We start from the raw sequence: 14338 nt of genomic DNA, 5'->3' as shown, positions 1-14338 counted from the left end.
TTTATGAAAATCTAAAGTAAAAGCCAAACCGATTAAAAACCTAAAAGAGATTTATGACCAGGTTTTTCTTATTTATTTACCTTTGTTTCTTGCAAAGGATTGAATTCCACATCCATCTGCTTGTAGATTTCTCAGCAATGAGAGAGTCCCAGCAAAATCATTTTCAGTATAGACTCACGGAAAATCTGATTCTTGAATAAAGTTGTGGTTTGTGGTTAAAAACAAACAAACAAACAACAACAACAAAAACTTATAAAGGGATTCTCCTTCCCCAATTAGACTTTATATGCAACACTCAACACCAGTCTTCCAGGGGGTCTGGTGACTCAGGTTATACCATCGGTTCCAGATTTGTAATTAAATAGGTGCTTATCTCATCACATTTGCAATGTGTTTGTTCACCACATCTAAGAAAAATGAAGATTCTTCTCATGGCCTCCATTTTTATTAAACATACCTGCTGAAATACTCATTGGCAAAAGAGAGGAAGCGCTGATGTACAGGAGTTCTAGAAAAGTCTGTGTAGTAAGACATATTCACTTCTAATGTATCACAGAGCTCTAGAATTGCTCTGGTCTATTCCTGAGCTTGATGTTTTTGTTTACAGAAACCTGGTCTGTTGTCGTAAGGTAGTGGCTGAGCTTCTTATACTGTCATGATAGTACCTGCAAGCTAACATATAAAATGGAGTATTACCCCCAGTACACTAAATGAGATTCTTGAATGATTAAAGAACAGTTTACTCTCTCGAACACTATTACAATAATTATTATATCACTATTATAACCATTAATATTGTCATTACGCTTCTGAGGTACATAGTACATTATAATTCTTATTAGTAATAGCTCACAAAATTCTATAATTATTTTTACTGGGGAATAATGAAGCCTGTAAATATGTATATTTAACTTTGCATTTAAAAAATTGTAGGGTTTGCATACTAAGTAAGTCTCTTTAAGTTACATAGTAAACGGTTCCTTTAAATTCCTTTTAGAACAAAGTGAGTTATAAATAAAGTGTAGCTTGATTTATATTAAGTTTTTTCTTCTCTCCACTCATTAGCCTGAGAACAGTATGACTCGAAGGAATATTCTAATAATGAATATGTAATGCTCAAAGAAATTTATGTTTTTCACTAATTAGTTTTTTAAAAAGGAAGGAAGGAAGGTGGGGAAAGAAAAGGGAAGGAAGGAAAGAAAGAGAAGAGAAAGAGAGAAAAACACTTGTCATCCAAAAATGTAGACTCTGTTTCTACAACACAAAGAAAAGTACAGGCAGCTATCATCCATCTGCCCATTACTTTAATACATTAAACAAGTAGTTTATTTTTTCTCTCTTATAGAACCATGTGTCACTGACATTAAGCTTGCAGCTGCTGCCTCTCACATAAGCCAGAAGTGAGGGTTGAACTTTGTTCCGAGAACACACCTGTTGCCTAGGAAAAAAACCCCCACATACCTGATTGTACAGTATGGAAATTTGAGAATGACACAAATGTGCATCATGTTAAATCCTGTCCCTCTGCTTAAAAGCTATTTCACAGATACTAATAATGAATAAGGGCAGCCGAACTATGATTTAACGTCTGTCTTGATGTGTTGGCTGCTGGTTGGGCTTAATTTACTGAACACTCAATAGTCTATTGACAGAACAGACCACAAAAAAGGGGAACTAATAGCTACAATTAGGAAGCTCTGCTGAACCGAAGAACATAACAGGTTTAGAAAAGATTAGATCTTGTAAAGCCTTCTTGTATGCAACATAAACCGAAGGGCTTATTTAAATTACCCTCCAACCCAGGAACACTGACGCAGCTTGGGCCCTTTTTAAGAAATAATAAACAATGCATACTTTTATAATAGATGTTTAGGGTAAATATAGTCCTCAATGTCAAAGGAAAGGATCCCCTAGAAACTGGGCCTACAGAATTCTAAGCCCTTGGTCAGCCATCATTTACCCTTAAATGGATGACTGTGTTTTTTTTGTTTTTTTACAAAGCTGTCCTGTTGCTATTCATGGTATATGGAACTAATCTTGGGTCTATTTCTAAATGATTTGACAGTCATGAAACAACTGCAAATCATATAGCTCTTCCTACCTCAAGCCCTTTTTGGAGATTTATAGAATTTACATTTTAATGTTTGTAAATGTCTGGAACATTTATTTCTTATCATGATTAAAATTGATAAAAAAGAAATATTCTTTTATTAATCAATAAAAATGAGAGAAACACATTTTTAACAAAAGGGCGATAAAATTCAACGAAAAAGTATAACACGCTACACATGGTAGGGTTAAATCGCTCCGCACAATATTATGTCCTTGAGTTCCTGGACTTTATAAAGGATGAACCTATTTAGACAATTATTATAGCTGTACTTTTGATGGGTCGTGATTACTCTTCTAGATGTTCCTAGGGTTTGTTATATACTTAAATCATCTACAAAATATCTTGTTCATTTTATGCCACGCTGGTTGGGTGACATGTCCAAAGGGTGGGAAAGTAAGAATGATCTCTTCTTGTTTGTATTTGGATTTTAGAGCTGGCTCTTACTTTTTATAGAATGACCTTAAACTAGTCCCTTACCCTTCTCAGTAATGAGACTGGACGACATCATTTCCAAGGGCTCTCAGAGCCCCTTTGAGTGACTCACCCGTTGTCTCATGTAAAAAGCATGAGGGAGTTACTCAGTTGCCAGATGAAGAGCTTGAGATAGAACAGCATCATCACCATTAAAAAAAAGAATCCTGAGCCGTGCCAGGGAAAGTACCTCAATCATCTGAACTTGCAAGACAAGCCGAAGGAAGCATGTCAGAAAAAGGATACATAGAACACTAAGGACAACATATCATCCTGCTTTATGATGATATAGAAAAAAATCAGACTCCTTCGTTTAAAAAGACCTTGCGGCCTCCATGAGTCTGTCCTTCTTGGTCTTACAGGTTGTCACTTCTTCCTTTACGTGGACCTATCTCTAGAATAAATAATGAAAAAAATGTCTACATATTTATTTTACTATTTGTATCCATATTCTTCCTTGATTTTAGAAGACTTTTGTGGGTAATTTGTACTCACTTAAAAAATGACCATTTGCATTTTTGGTGCTTTATAATCTGGGTCTATATAGAAACCCTCCTGTCCCCACCAAAAAAACAAAAAAATGATCAGAAGCACAAGTTTGGAGTTGACTCAATGAAACAGCCCATTCCGTACAGATCCTCCTCACTGTCCTGCTTGCCTTTGGCCAAGTTGGTCCTCGCATTAACGAGTTTCTTGCTAATAGCTTTAATCTGAACATTTATTTTTATTATAATTAGACATGAATACTTTGGCAATCTCAAGTCCAAAGGATCTGTACATCTTTCACATTCTCCAAATGGCAGAGACAAAAAAAAATGACTTGTACAAAGAATTCTGCATCTAGATTTCATGAAACAGGCTTTATATCAGGGATCTTGCATCTTACAGTCTTGGCCAGTTATGTTAGTCAGGATTATTAGAGAAGGAAATACCTTATAAATCATCCATTCCAATATACATCCTCATTTTTTTCTTTTTTTAAAATTTATTATTATTTTTGGCTGCATTGGGTCTTCGTTCCTGCGTGCGGGCTTTCTCTAGTTGTGGCGAGCAGGGGCTACTCTTCGTTGCGGTGCACGGGCTTCTCATTGCGGTGGCTTCTCTGGTTGCGGAGCACGGGCTCTAGGCACACGGGCTCAGTAGCACTTGGGCTTAGTTGCTCCGCAGCATGTGGGATCTTCCTGGACCAGGGCTCGAACCCGTGTCCCTTGCGTTGACAGGCAGATTCTTAACCACTGCTCCACCAGGGAAGCCCCTCTTTTTCTTTCTTTGTCGTTCTGCCGTCCTTACTCTCTCCCTCCCTCCCTCTCATCCTCCTTCCTTCCTTCCCTACCTTCTTTTCTTCGTTTCTCTTTTTTTTTTTTTTTTTGCGGTACGCAGGCCTCTCCCGTTGAGGAGCACAGGCTCCGGACGCGCGCAGGCTCAGCGGCCATGGCTCACGGGCCCAGCCGCTCCGCGGCATGTGGGATCTTCCCGGACCGGGGCACGAACCCGCGTCCCCTGCATCGGCAGGCGGACTGTCAACCACTGCGCCACCAGGGAAGCCCCGTTTCTCTTTCTTTCTTCTTTTTCTCTTTCTTTCTTCAGAGAAGGAAACTACAACTTAGCGAGGTAGGAGATGTAGATGATGTGTCGAATGCAGCACCATGACCCTATGGCAGAGCCAGAAATCTGGTCTCCAAAGTCTCCATCCATGGTTTGGGAGATGCCAGGCTTAGACCCCCTGGGCTGCTGTCTTCCACTGCCTTTGTAGGCACCTGGATCGCTAGTGAGAAGCAATAGCACTTATCTGCCACCTCCTCCTGCCCTCTGCACTCTACAGCTATTACAGTTTGCCCTACCGAATTTCCACAATATATGGAAAGGTCATGACCAAGGTGGGCTCAGGCACAACGGGTGAGGAGAGGGTGGAACATCAGTGTGATTCATGTCTTTCACGTGTCTCCTCAGAGTAGCACTGAGTGAGGTGACAGGGAGAACAGTGACCTCCAGGATGGATGAACTGTGTCCCTTGTGGGTCTTCACTTCTCCCCCATCACACTAGCCTTGTCTCAGCCTGGTCATCGCTCACTGTGCTGTTGACACCAAATTTGCAGAATTCAGAAAGGTCACAGATAGATCCAGCTCTGTCATTATTTCTTCCCAAGAAGGCAGGGAATTTTTATTCTCAGCCTTGAACACACATTTTGCTATCCTACATATGCGTTGACTCACAGCCTATTCCTATTAAGTCACCAGCCTTAGTCGGACATCCCTGTGACTGCTTTTTTTTTTTTCTTTTTTTTTTAACGGTACGCGGGCCTCTCACTGTTGTGGCCTCTCCCATTGCGGAGCACAGGCTCCGGACGCGCAGGCTCAGCAGCCATGGCCCACGGGCCCAGCCGCTCCGCGGCATGTGGGATCTTCCCGGACCGGGGCACAAACCCGTGTCCCCTGCATCGGCAGGCGGACTCTCAACCACTGCGCCACCGGGGAAGCTCCCCTGTGACTGCTTTTTAATTCAAGGTTGTTTGCGTTTAGAACATCTGATCCCTGTCTCTTTCCTTGAAAATTCTAGTTTCATAGCACATTCAGAGCCGTGGAGAGGCTCTAAATAAGGAACTGGACTTGGAATCTAAGCATCTCTTGAAGGGCCACAGGCATCACTAACCTCCAGGATCTCCCTGTTTACTCCACCAAAAATAAAATACGTTACCAGAGTATTTTGCTGAAACAATGAACTAGGTTCCATGAATCTCTCAGGTTAAGATGAGATCTGTGCTTTTCTTTCTGCTTCTTAAAGGAAACCTTCTAAGAAAGCCTGTGGAGTGCCTGTCCTGATTATCCTCTTCTGTTCTGTGTTCACTGGCATTAGCGAAACTTCAGAAGAGCCAAAATATGCAGGGATGTGTTCTGATCGTGCTCAGGCTGCTGTGGTTGGGGGTGAGCTATGTCACCCACCAGCTGGGCCCTCTGGGCCTACACCTGGGGATAGGTGATTGGGTCTCATGAGAATGGTGTTGCTCTACTTAAAAGCATAGCAAGAATCTGCAACTTAGTCTGTGTCAGGACTTCCTGAGGGTGACCAGCAACTGTTCTCCAAACATTTTTCCCCTCAGTAATACCCTTTCAGAAGATTGTTTCCCACATCAGAGTTTAATCATGTTACCTAGTACTGCAAAATAGAGGCCCTTTTCCTTTTTTTTTGCCTTTTCCTTTTTTTCCCCCCTGTATTTCCTTCTTTCTAAAACTATGCCAATAATGGGAACATTTGCTGTTGTTTTCTTTCTAGACTTCAGGATAGTTGAATTGTTTGCCTGGAGGCTGCTTCAGCATCTAAAAATTAATACTTTGTCTAAAAGTAATGACCTGATTTCATTTAGATTATCTTGTTATTTCTATTCAAGCAACCATCCCCACAGAACACACCACACACACAGACATGCCCACACACACATGTATATCCACTATTCACCTAAGAATTCGTTATAATTCTGTAATTACTACACATAAGAAAAAACAGTCTTGGTCAAATATATGGGTGTTCTGACCCAAGAGTCACTCTAACTGCAGGATATGTGTTTTCAGATTTCTTAGTGTGCATGAGGCAAGTACAAAACATGCTCTTTTACCATTAGTATGCTTTTCCCTTTCCAATTGTATTTAGATTATGGTTTAACATGGTAAGTTTTAAAATATAACAGTTTATACATTCTATAACTCATTGCCAGCCAATTCTTTTTAATATATCAAGTATAAGATGTTTTGGTGATGTAAAAAAAACAAACAGGGTATTCAGTGAATTAATAATTTATCACTTATATGTGTTTGCAATAGAAATCCTTTCCCTTTCAGAAAACGCTTTGCAAAATAAATATTTTAAATGGCAAGGTACTGGGAATGCTGATAGTTGACTTGCAATTGCTTTGGTTAAACAGCTTAATATACAGAATAGGTGGTCTGATTTATCCCTTTGGGCCCACCTGTTGAGTGTTGGGATCTATTTCAAGGTTCCAGAAATATGCTGTTTTCCTCTTGCCCTCTCAGTGTCTAGCATAGTAGGTGGTTAATAAATTTTTGCTAAATGAATGATTGAAAATGAATCAAATCCTTAACAAATTATTGAATCAATGAATAGATGAATGTACTGTGGCTGGCAATTTGGATCAAGCAATATCCCAGATGAGGAGTTAAAAGAAAATCAAGGCCAGGTTTTATGTCCTGAATTAGCGAGTGAAATATTGGAGAAACGTAGATTCTATAGATTTTTGTTTATTGTGTGTACACACACACACACACACACACACACACACACACACACACGTCCTGGTTTTGTCGTAGCCCTGACAATGTATGTAGTACCCCCCTCATTCCCTTTATTCTCATTCCTCTTTTATAGTTGAGGAAAGTGAGCCATTGAAAGACTAGAGCTCTAAGGCACCTTAAGAAAGCTAGATGAGAGTTCATAAGTAATAGGAAAATCCATCAGTATAGTGACTTGTAGCCCAATAGAAATCTCATGAGTGCTATGTGTGACAGGATATTTTTGTGAACCTTACTGTAAGTATTTTAAACTGAAGGTCAGATTTAGAAAAGAAATAGGATTTTGTTTGGTTTTTCTGTTTGCATTGGGTTTGGGCATGTTGCTTTCCCCTTCAATCATTAACATTAAAATGATAGCCATCAGGCAAGAAATAACTTTGGAGTCTAAAAAGAAAATTGAATTTTTGTCCAGGACTTCTTGGCATATTTCCAATAACCAGCTCTCCCTGGTTTCAAGAGTCTTTAGTTTTATTTATATAATTTTAAATATCTGGGTGAAAAGTGAAAAACTCAGTAGATTGTCTCAATATGTCCAGTTCAGACAGTCCCAAATTTTAAATGGGGACTCCCACCCCAAAGTTTATCTGCAAGTTAGTTCTTAGAAACTTGGAAGACACTTGCCCACAGACTTAATGTAAGGGATGGGTGGTTCGTTTTCTATGCAGAGATGCAGAAGAGTATTACTCCGTGTGTAGTGCACAGACCACCACCATCTGCAAATTCTGCTAATGATCTGCTATGAGATGAGTACAAAAATTGTGAGTAAGACGTTGAACACTTTTATAACAATCCAACAGAGTAATTTTAAGGCTGCTAAGTCTGGTAGTTTAAAAGACTTGGACTTATGCTTTGTGTGTCTGGTTTTTATTCATTTTTCTAGTAAGGCTCTTTTATTTATTTTACAAAACTATCACTCCGTGATAGATGAGAAATTAAAAAGAAAATCTTCACCGAAGGTTTTTGGAGTAGCACTAGGTAATGCAAAATGTTAGGAAAAACTCTTCCACTATGCTTTTAGTTAAATGAAGCAGGAAAACAATCACATTAAATGAAAAGCAGTCATTTGTTATGAATGCTGATTCCTAGGCGAGTGTGAATTTAATTAGAGAAGGACTTAGAACTAGATAGGGATTTCTATGCAGATGATGCATACTTTCAGCTGATGTTGGGCCTGGTTCCTTCTTCCTTTCTCTACCAAGCACAGAATTTTTCTTTTTCTTTATATGAGTGTATAATTACTCTCCTTTGATTATAAGAATAACTTTGGAATTGACAAATAGGACCCAAAAAAGGCAGGAAAAGAGATTTTCTAAGGATAATGGAGCAGGAATTGAAAGGAAGGTGTAAAGAGGTGATATATACACTTAAGAAAGATTTGCCTTATTGAAAATAAAGTCTGGAAGGATACTTCTTGAATTTTTAGGGGGTAAACTTACCAAAAGCTTTTACTTCCTAAACATCCATGTCTTTTGAACTTTTTATAACAAGCATGTATAAACTGTTTTCATCAGAAGAAGGGGAAAGGAATATTTGGTATTTTAAGAAAAAAATCTTGGAATCGAGGTATTGCCTGGAAGGGATTTCACTGAGCAGCAAAAGACAAGTGAGAAAATGTGGGCACCAAATGGTGTTAATCCCACACAGCTTGGCTGCAGGGTGACCTCGTGGTCAGGAGTCCAAGATGCCTGGGAATCCATAGGGATTTTGGGAACCAGCGTTCAGCAAGGACTTTCCTAGGTTGAGTGTTCATAGTGAGATCTTAGTGTAGATGGACTGATGTCGGGTCTATATGGTTGACAAATGAACAAAATCTGATTTGTAGCTAAATTTTATAGTCACTAGAGATCGACTTCATTTCCCTGACTTATTTAAGTTTTCTATGTTAGTGACAGAGGCAATTGTAAAGAAGGGGAAAGAGAACTAGCATTTATTGAGGACCTGGTATGTTAGGCATTTCGTGTAGCTGCCAACAGACATTGCTTTACTTGATCACTAGGAGAACCTATTAAGGTACGTAAATTCGAGACAAAGAAGCCCAGTCTCAGTAAGGTTGGGTAACTTGCTTATAGCCATGCATTTAGCAATGAGCAGCATTGGATTCTGTCTAAGGCCTATCTGAAGATTTAAGCTCACAGTTTCTCTGCTCTACCACACTGCTTTCCAATAATTTCAGTCATTCATTATTTAGTGGTAGTTACTGAGCTTCTGGTGTAATAAAGGCCCTTCTACATCTGCACCCAGTGGCCTAGTCTTCAAGAGCCTATTGCCTACTTGGAGACCCAAGGCATGTACATATGCATGAAAGTTAAATAAGAGTATGGCTTAAATAATACAGAATGAAAGGACAATGCTTAGCAATATAGTGCATTCTAGAATAAGGAGTACTTGTTGCCTCTAATTTTTCTGATTCATTAGAGCAGCCAAGTATCCTTTACTTGTATAGACCCAAAATTCATCAACTATGAAGCAGTTCTGGCTTCCTGAGTCAAAAGATTTAGTTTAAACATGTTGATAAAATGCTTTAGATTCCTTAAATGTTAGAAAAGCAAGTTAGAGAATTCAAAGAAGGGCCAATCTGCCAAGTGTTTTGTAGCTACACAGTGATTGAATTTGAAGATGAAGTTTATTTCAGAGAATAGTTTTGTTCAGATTACAAACTTGTAACAATATTCTACCTGTAAGAAAAGCAAGCAGATTTAAATATACAATAGTGTTTTCTTTTTTTTTTTTCCCTAGTCCGATGCCTTAAGAAATACTCACTGTTTTATTTATTTATTTGGCCGCATTGGGTCTTCGTTGTGGCATGCGGGCTTCTCTCTAATTACGGCATGTGGGTTTTCTCTCTCTAGGTGTGGCGTGTGGGCTGTGTAGTTTGCGGCACACAGCCTCTCTAGTTGAGGCACCCAGGCTCAGTAGTTGTGGTACGCGGGCTTAGTTGCCCTGCAGCATGTGGGATCTTAGTTCCCCGACCAGGGATCGAACCTGCATCCCCTGCATTGGAAGGGGGATTCTTCACCACTGGACCACCAGGGAAGTCCCAAGAAATACTCACTGGTTTTAATTATTTCAAATATTTCATTTTTTAAAACATAATCTACAATTAATTATTTAGAAAAGTTCTATGTTGGGTTTTTAAAATTACACTGATTGGTTTTATATTATAGATTTTGACAACTTTCTACACATTATATTTTTGTGGCCTGCTTGTTTAACTTAGACCCTGTGCTCTGGGGCTCTTTCCATGTCAGTAAGTTGAGGTCTATACTATCACTTTTTAGTGACTACATAGTATTTCATTGTATGGTTACACTATAATTGATGTAAACAATCAAAATTGTATGTAGGGGAAATAATACGTACAAGAATGCAGAGCCCAAACGTGGGTGAGATGAGTGAGGTCCTAGGGTGTGACTCTGAGAGGGCGCACACCTGGGCTCCCCACCAGCCTCACCTGGTCCCTTCCCTGCAAGGATGGTCATCTAGTGGTATTTATAATCATTTAAAAAATTAGTGATGTTTGACTTATTTTCAGTTTTTCCCCTATTAGAAGTGAAATTACAGTGCATGTCCTTGTACAAATGCTATTTTATAATTGTACAATTATTTCTCAAGGAAAATTCCAAGCATTGGAAGTGATAGGTCAATGGTAAATGCTCCCTAATATTTATCATCCCCCCTGCCCTTCCTCCCCACCACACACATTGTACTGATTCATACCCTCAGTGTCTAAAAGTACTTTAGGCTGTTTGGTGATAATTACAAACTAGGAAAATAAGAATTTTAGGGACACAATGCATGATTTGAACGCACATTATTATTCATGGAATCAATTTTTTCAAAATACTTTGCCCTCCATTGCACAAACAAGAAGATAAAAAACAAAGCTATATGTCCTCCTATAAAACATTCTTTTTGCAAAAGAAGACCATTTATCAGTTCTACCTTTTATCTATTTGACATGCCAGGAAAATTGTTTAAATTGCTTCTTTGGGGCTGGATGTGACATGTTCTGGATGGGGTTGGTTGGGTGTTACTTTAATGTAACTGATAATGCAGCTGAGCTGTATAATAGACGATCTCAGGCATGGATATAGAAAGGACACATTGGAGCTGTTCCTTAGTGTCAGAACTGTGCACCGTGGCTGATGCAAATACTTATGTGAGCTGGAGGTTGTCAAGGCAACAGTCCTATTAATGAAGAATGAACCTCTTTTATTATCAGTGCCTGGATGATTTTTTTTTTTTTAATAAAATGTGCCTAGTAGTCTCACATTGACATTTTCAATCTACCTACCCATCTTTCCTTTCTAGGCTGCAAAACTATTTAGCTCTGTTCAGTAAGCATGCATCTTTTCTCTGCCAATGAAAGTGGAATCACTGAAAAAAAAAATAGTCAACTGTAAGGGCAGTAAAAATACTAGTTTATAACAATTACCTAATATAAAATTATTGCCCTTTTGATATATGCTTTGGCTAAGACAGAGCCTGAAATTGACAGGGACTTGGTTGGTATGTGAGCAGGCCAGAGTCTTTAAATTCACATGTCTTTATGATTTAATGGAGTACTGCCAACATATTTATAAGTAAGTGGAGTGTGGCATGACTGCTTCCTTTTCCTAGTCAGACTGTAAATTTAGACTCCATTTTATTGTGTGCACACTGGATACTTTAAAAAAAAAAAAAAAGCTGTGGTTGAATTGTAGGCTTTAGGGAACGCTGTTGTCTTGAAGAGCCAGAGAGACATGTTAAGAGGAACGATGGTTAGAAATGTCTGAGTACCGAGCATTGTGCTTCCTGGGTTCTAGAGAGAAGGAAATCGTTTCTTTAAAAAAAAAAAAAAAACTTTTCCTTTTTTTATGAGACTACTTCTTGTGTTTTGTCAAGCTAACTAAATGGGAAAACTTACCTTTTCGATCATGGTTATCAGCAATCCATTCCTTTCAAAGTCAGATGTTTGTTGTCTGTTCCACACAACTGGTACCTTGTAGCTTGTTACTCACAGTCACTAGTCGTTCTCTGGGTTCATGACTTGTTTCCCCTGATTTATACCTCGTAGCACCTAGCAACATAGTAGGTACTCAGAAATTACTTTCTGTTTATGAAATTAAATCTTCTATTGTATTCAGTCATATCTTTTAAATAATTTTTTTCTTATAATAAAATTTAAATGTTTGATGTAGAAATTTTGACAAATGTATGAAGAAGAAAATAGAAACCACTCATAATCCCACTACTCAGAGTTAACCACCATTGATATCATGGCATATTTATTTCTTCAGGACATTGTTCAAAATCCTGTTTCCTCCTTGATAAGATAGAAGCAACACTGATCTGTGCAGGTCATATGTATAAGGACAAGTGACACATGCCAAGAAGGGTACAGGTAGTCCAGGGGAGATATTAAGATGCAAATTGAAATTAAGGGGACAGTTGTAGTCCAAGCAAAACTTGGCCCTTTTCCAGTGTCACTGTGGCAATTTCAGGGTCAACAACAAGTAGCAGTCAATCTGATTTCTCATTTCTTAACTTCTATCTTTAGACTACATTACTGACAAAACAGATTTTGCCCTCAGAACAAGTTTTAGCACAAGCAGATGTACAGTTTTCTTTGTTGATGGTAATCCTGGCTTGCTTCTTTGTGCCTTTTCCTATTGGCACATAGGGAAGAGAGAGCCGTTTCCCAAACTTACGCAAAATAGGCGAAAGTCCATGGGAACTAAAGATGTCATAGTGAAGAGACATTGTGTACTTGTATGTTTTATTCTTGGCAGTGATGGGCCAGTTTGGGTGTTGCTTTAGTCCCCTTACAAGCATCTCCAGATAAATATGATAAAAATAACAATAATAAGAACAGAGAATAACGTCTCATGCACTGAGGATAAAAGCACCTTTAGAGAACTTTGCTATTTTTTTTTTTTTTTTTTTTTTGTGGTACACGGGCCTCTCACTGTTGTGGCCTCTCCCATTGCGGAGCACAGGCTCCGGACGCGCAGGCTCAGCGGCCATGGCTCACGGGCCCAGCCGCTCCGTGGCATGTGGGATCTTCCCGGACCGGGGCACGAACCCGCGTCGCCTGCATCGGCAGGCAGACTCTCAACCACTGCGCCACCAGGGAAGCCCTGGACAGTGTTTTTTATCGCTAGCATTTCTCTGGTACTTTCTTAGAATTTGTATCTCTCTGCTTATATTGCTCATCTGTTCATGCATGCTTTTTTTACTGTGTAGCTGATTCACTTTGTTATAAAACAGAAACTAACAAACCATTTTAAAGCAATTATACTCCAATGAAGATGTTAAAAATAAAAATAAATAAAATTACACTGGCCAAAATGAAAACAACAACAACAACAACACTGTAACAGAAATGAAGAATGGCTTTGATAGGCTTATTAGTAGACTGTACACAGCTGAGGAAAGAACCTCTGAATTAGAGGATATATTAATAGGATCTTCATAAACCAAAAAACAAAGAGAACAAAGACTGGGGAAGAAAACAGAACAGAATATCAAAGGACTGTGGGACAACTACAAAAGATGTAACATCTGTATAATGGGAATACTAGAGGAAAAGAAAGAGAGAGAGGAACAGAAGATATTGAAACAATAATAACTGAGAATTTTCCCCAAATTACTGTCAGACACCAAACCACAGATCCAGGAAGCTTAGAGAACACCAAGCAGCATAAATGCCAAAAAAACTACACCTCAGCATATCACTTTCAAATTACAGGAAATCACATTTTTCTCAAGCTCACATGCAACATTCACCAAGATAAATCACATTCTGTGATAAAACACACCTTAACAAATTTAAAAGAATAGAAATCATATAATATCTGCCCTCAGACCACAGTGGAATAAACTGAAAATCAGTAAGAGAAAGGTAACTGGAAAATCCCCAGATATGTGGTAATTAAGCAACACACTTCTAAAGGACTCATAGGTCAAAGAAGAAATTTTAAAAGTATTTTGAACTTAGGTATTAACTAGACTTATTGTGGTGATCATTTCACACTATATACAAATACTGAATTATTATGTCATACATCTGAAACTAATACAGTGTTACACGTCAATTATACTTCAATTAAAAAATATATTTTGAACTAAATAAAAGGGAAAATTTAGGGGATACAGTGAAAGTGGTGTTGAAAGGGAAATTTGTAGTATTGAATGAATATATTAGAAACAAAGATCTAAAATCAATAATCTAAGTTCTCACCTTAGGAAACTAGAAAAAGAAGAAAAGAAGAAGAATTAGAGCAAAAATCAATGAAGTTGAAAACAGGAAATCAGTAGAGAAAAATCAACAAAATCAAAAGCTTGTTCTTTGAAAAGATCAATAAAATTGATAAGCCTCTAGCCAGGCTAATAACAAAAAAGAGAGAGGGGACATCACTACAGATACCATGGAAACTAAAAGGATAATAAAAGAATACTATGAACAATTCT

At 38.4% G+C, this 14338-nt stretch overlaps 1 protein-coding gene across 3 annotated transcripts in view; it reads left to right on the top strand.

The window, feature by feature from the left end:
* The window catches only part of CAP2 (cyclase associated actin cytoskeleton regulatory protein 2), a 138607-nt gene that overhangs the window by 36170 nt on the left and 88099 nt on the right, over positions 1-14338 (top strand). The window lies entirely within an intron of this gene.

Source organism: Phocoena sinus, chromosome 11, assembly GCF_008692025.1.
Source record: "Phocoena sinus isolate mPhoSin1 chromosome 11, mPhoSin1.pri, whole genome shotgun sequence".
NCBI classification, from domain to species: Eukaryota; Metazoa; Chordata; class Mammalia; order Artiodactyla; family Phocoenidae; genus Phocoena; species Phocoena sinus.
Note: the sequence above shows the minus strand (reverse complement) of the source record. Positions and strands in the feature narration are given on the sequence as shown.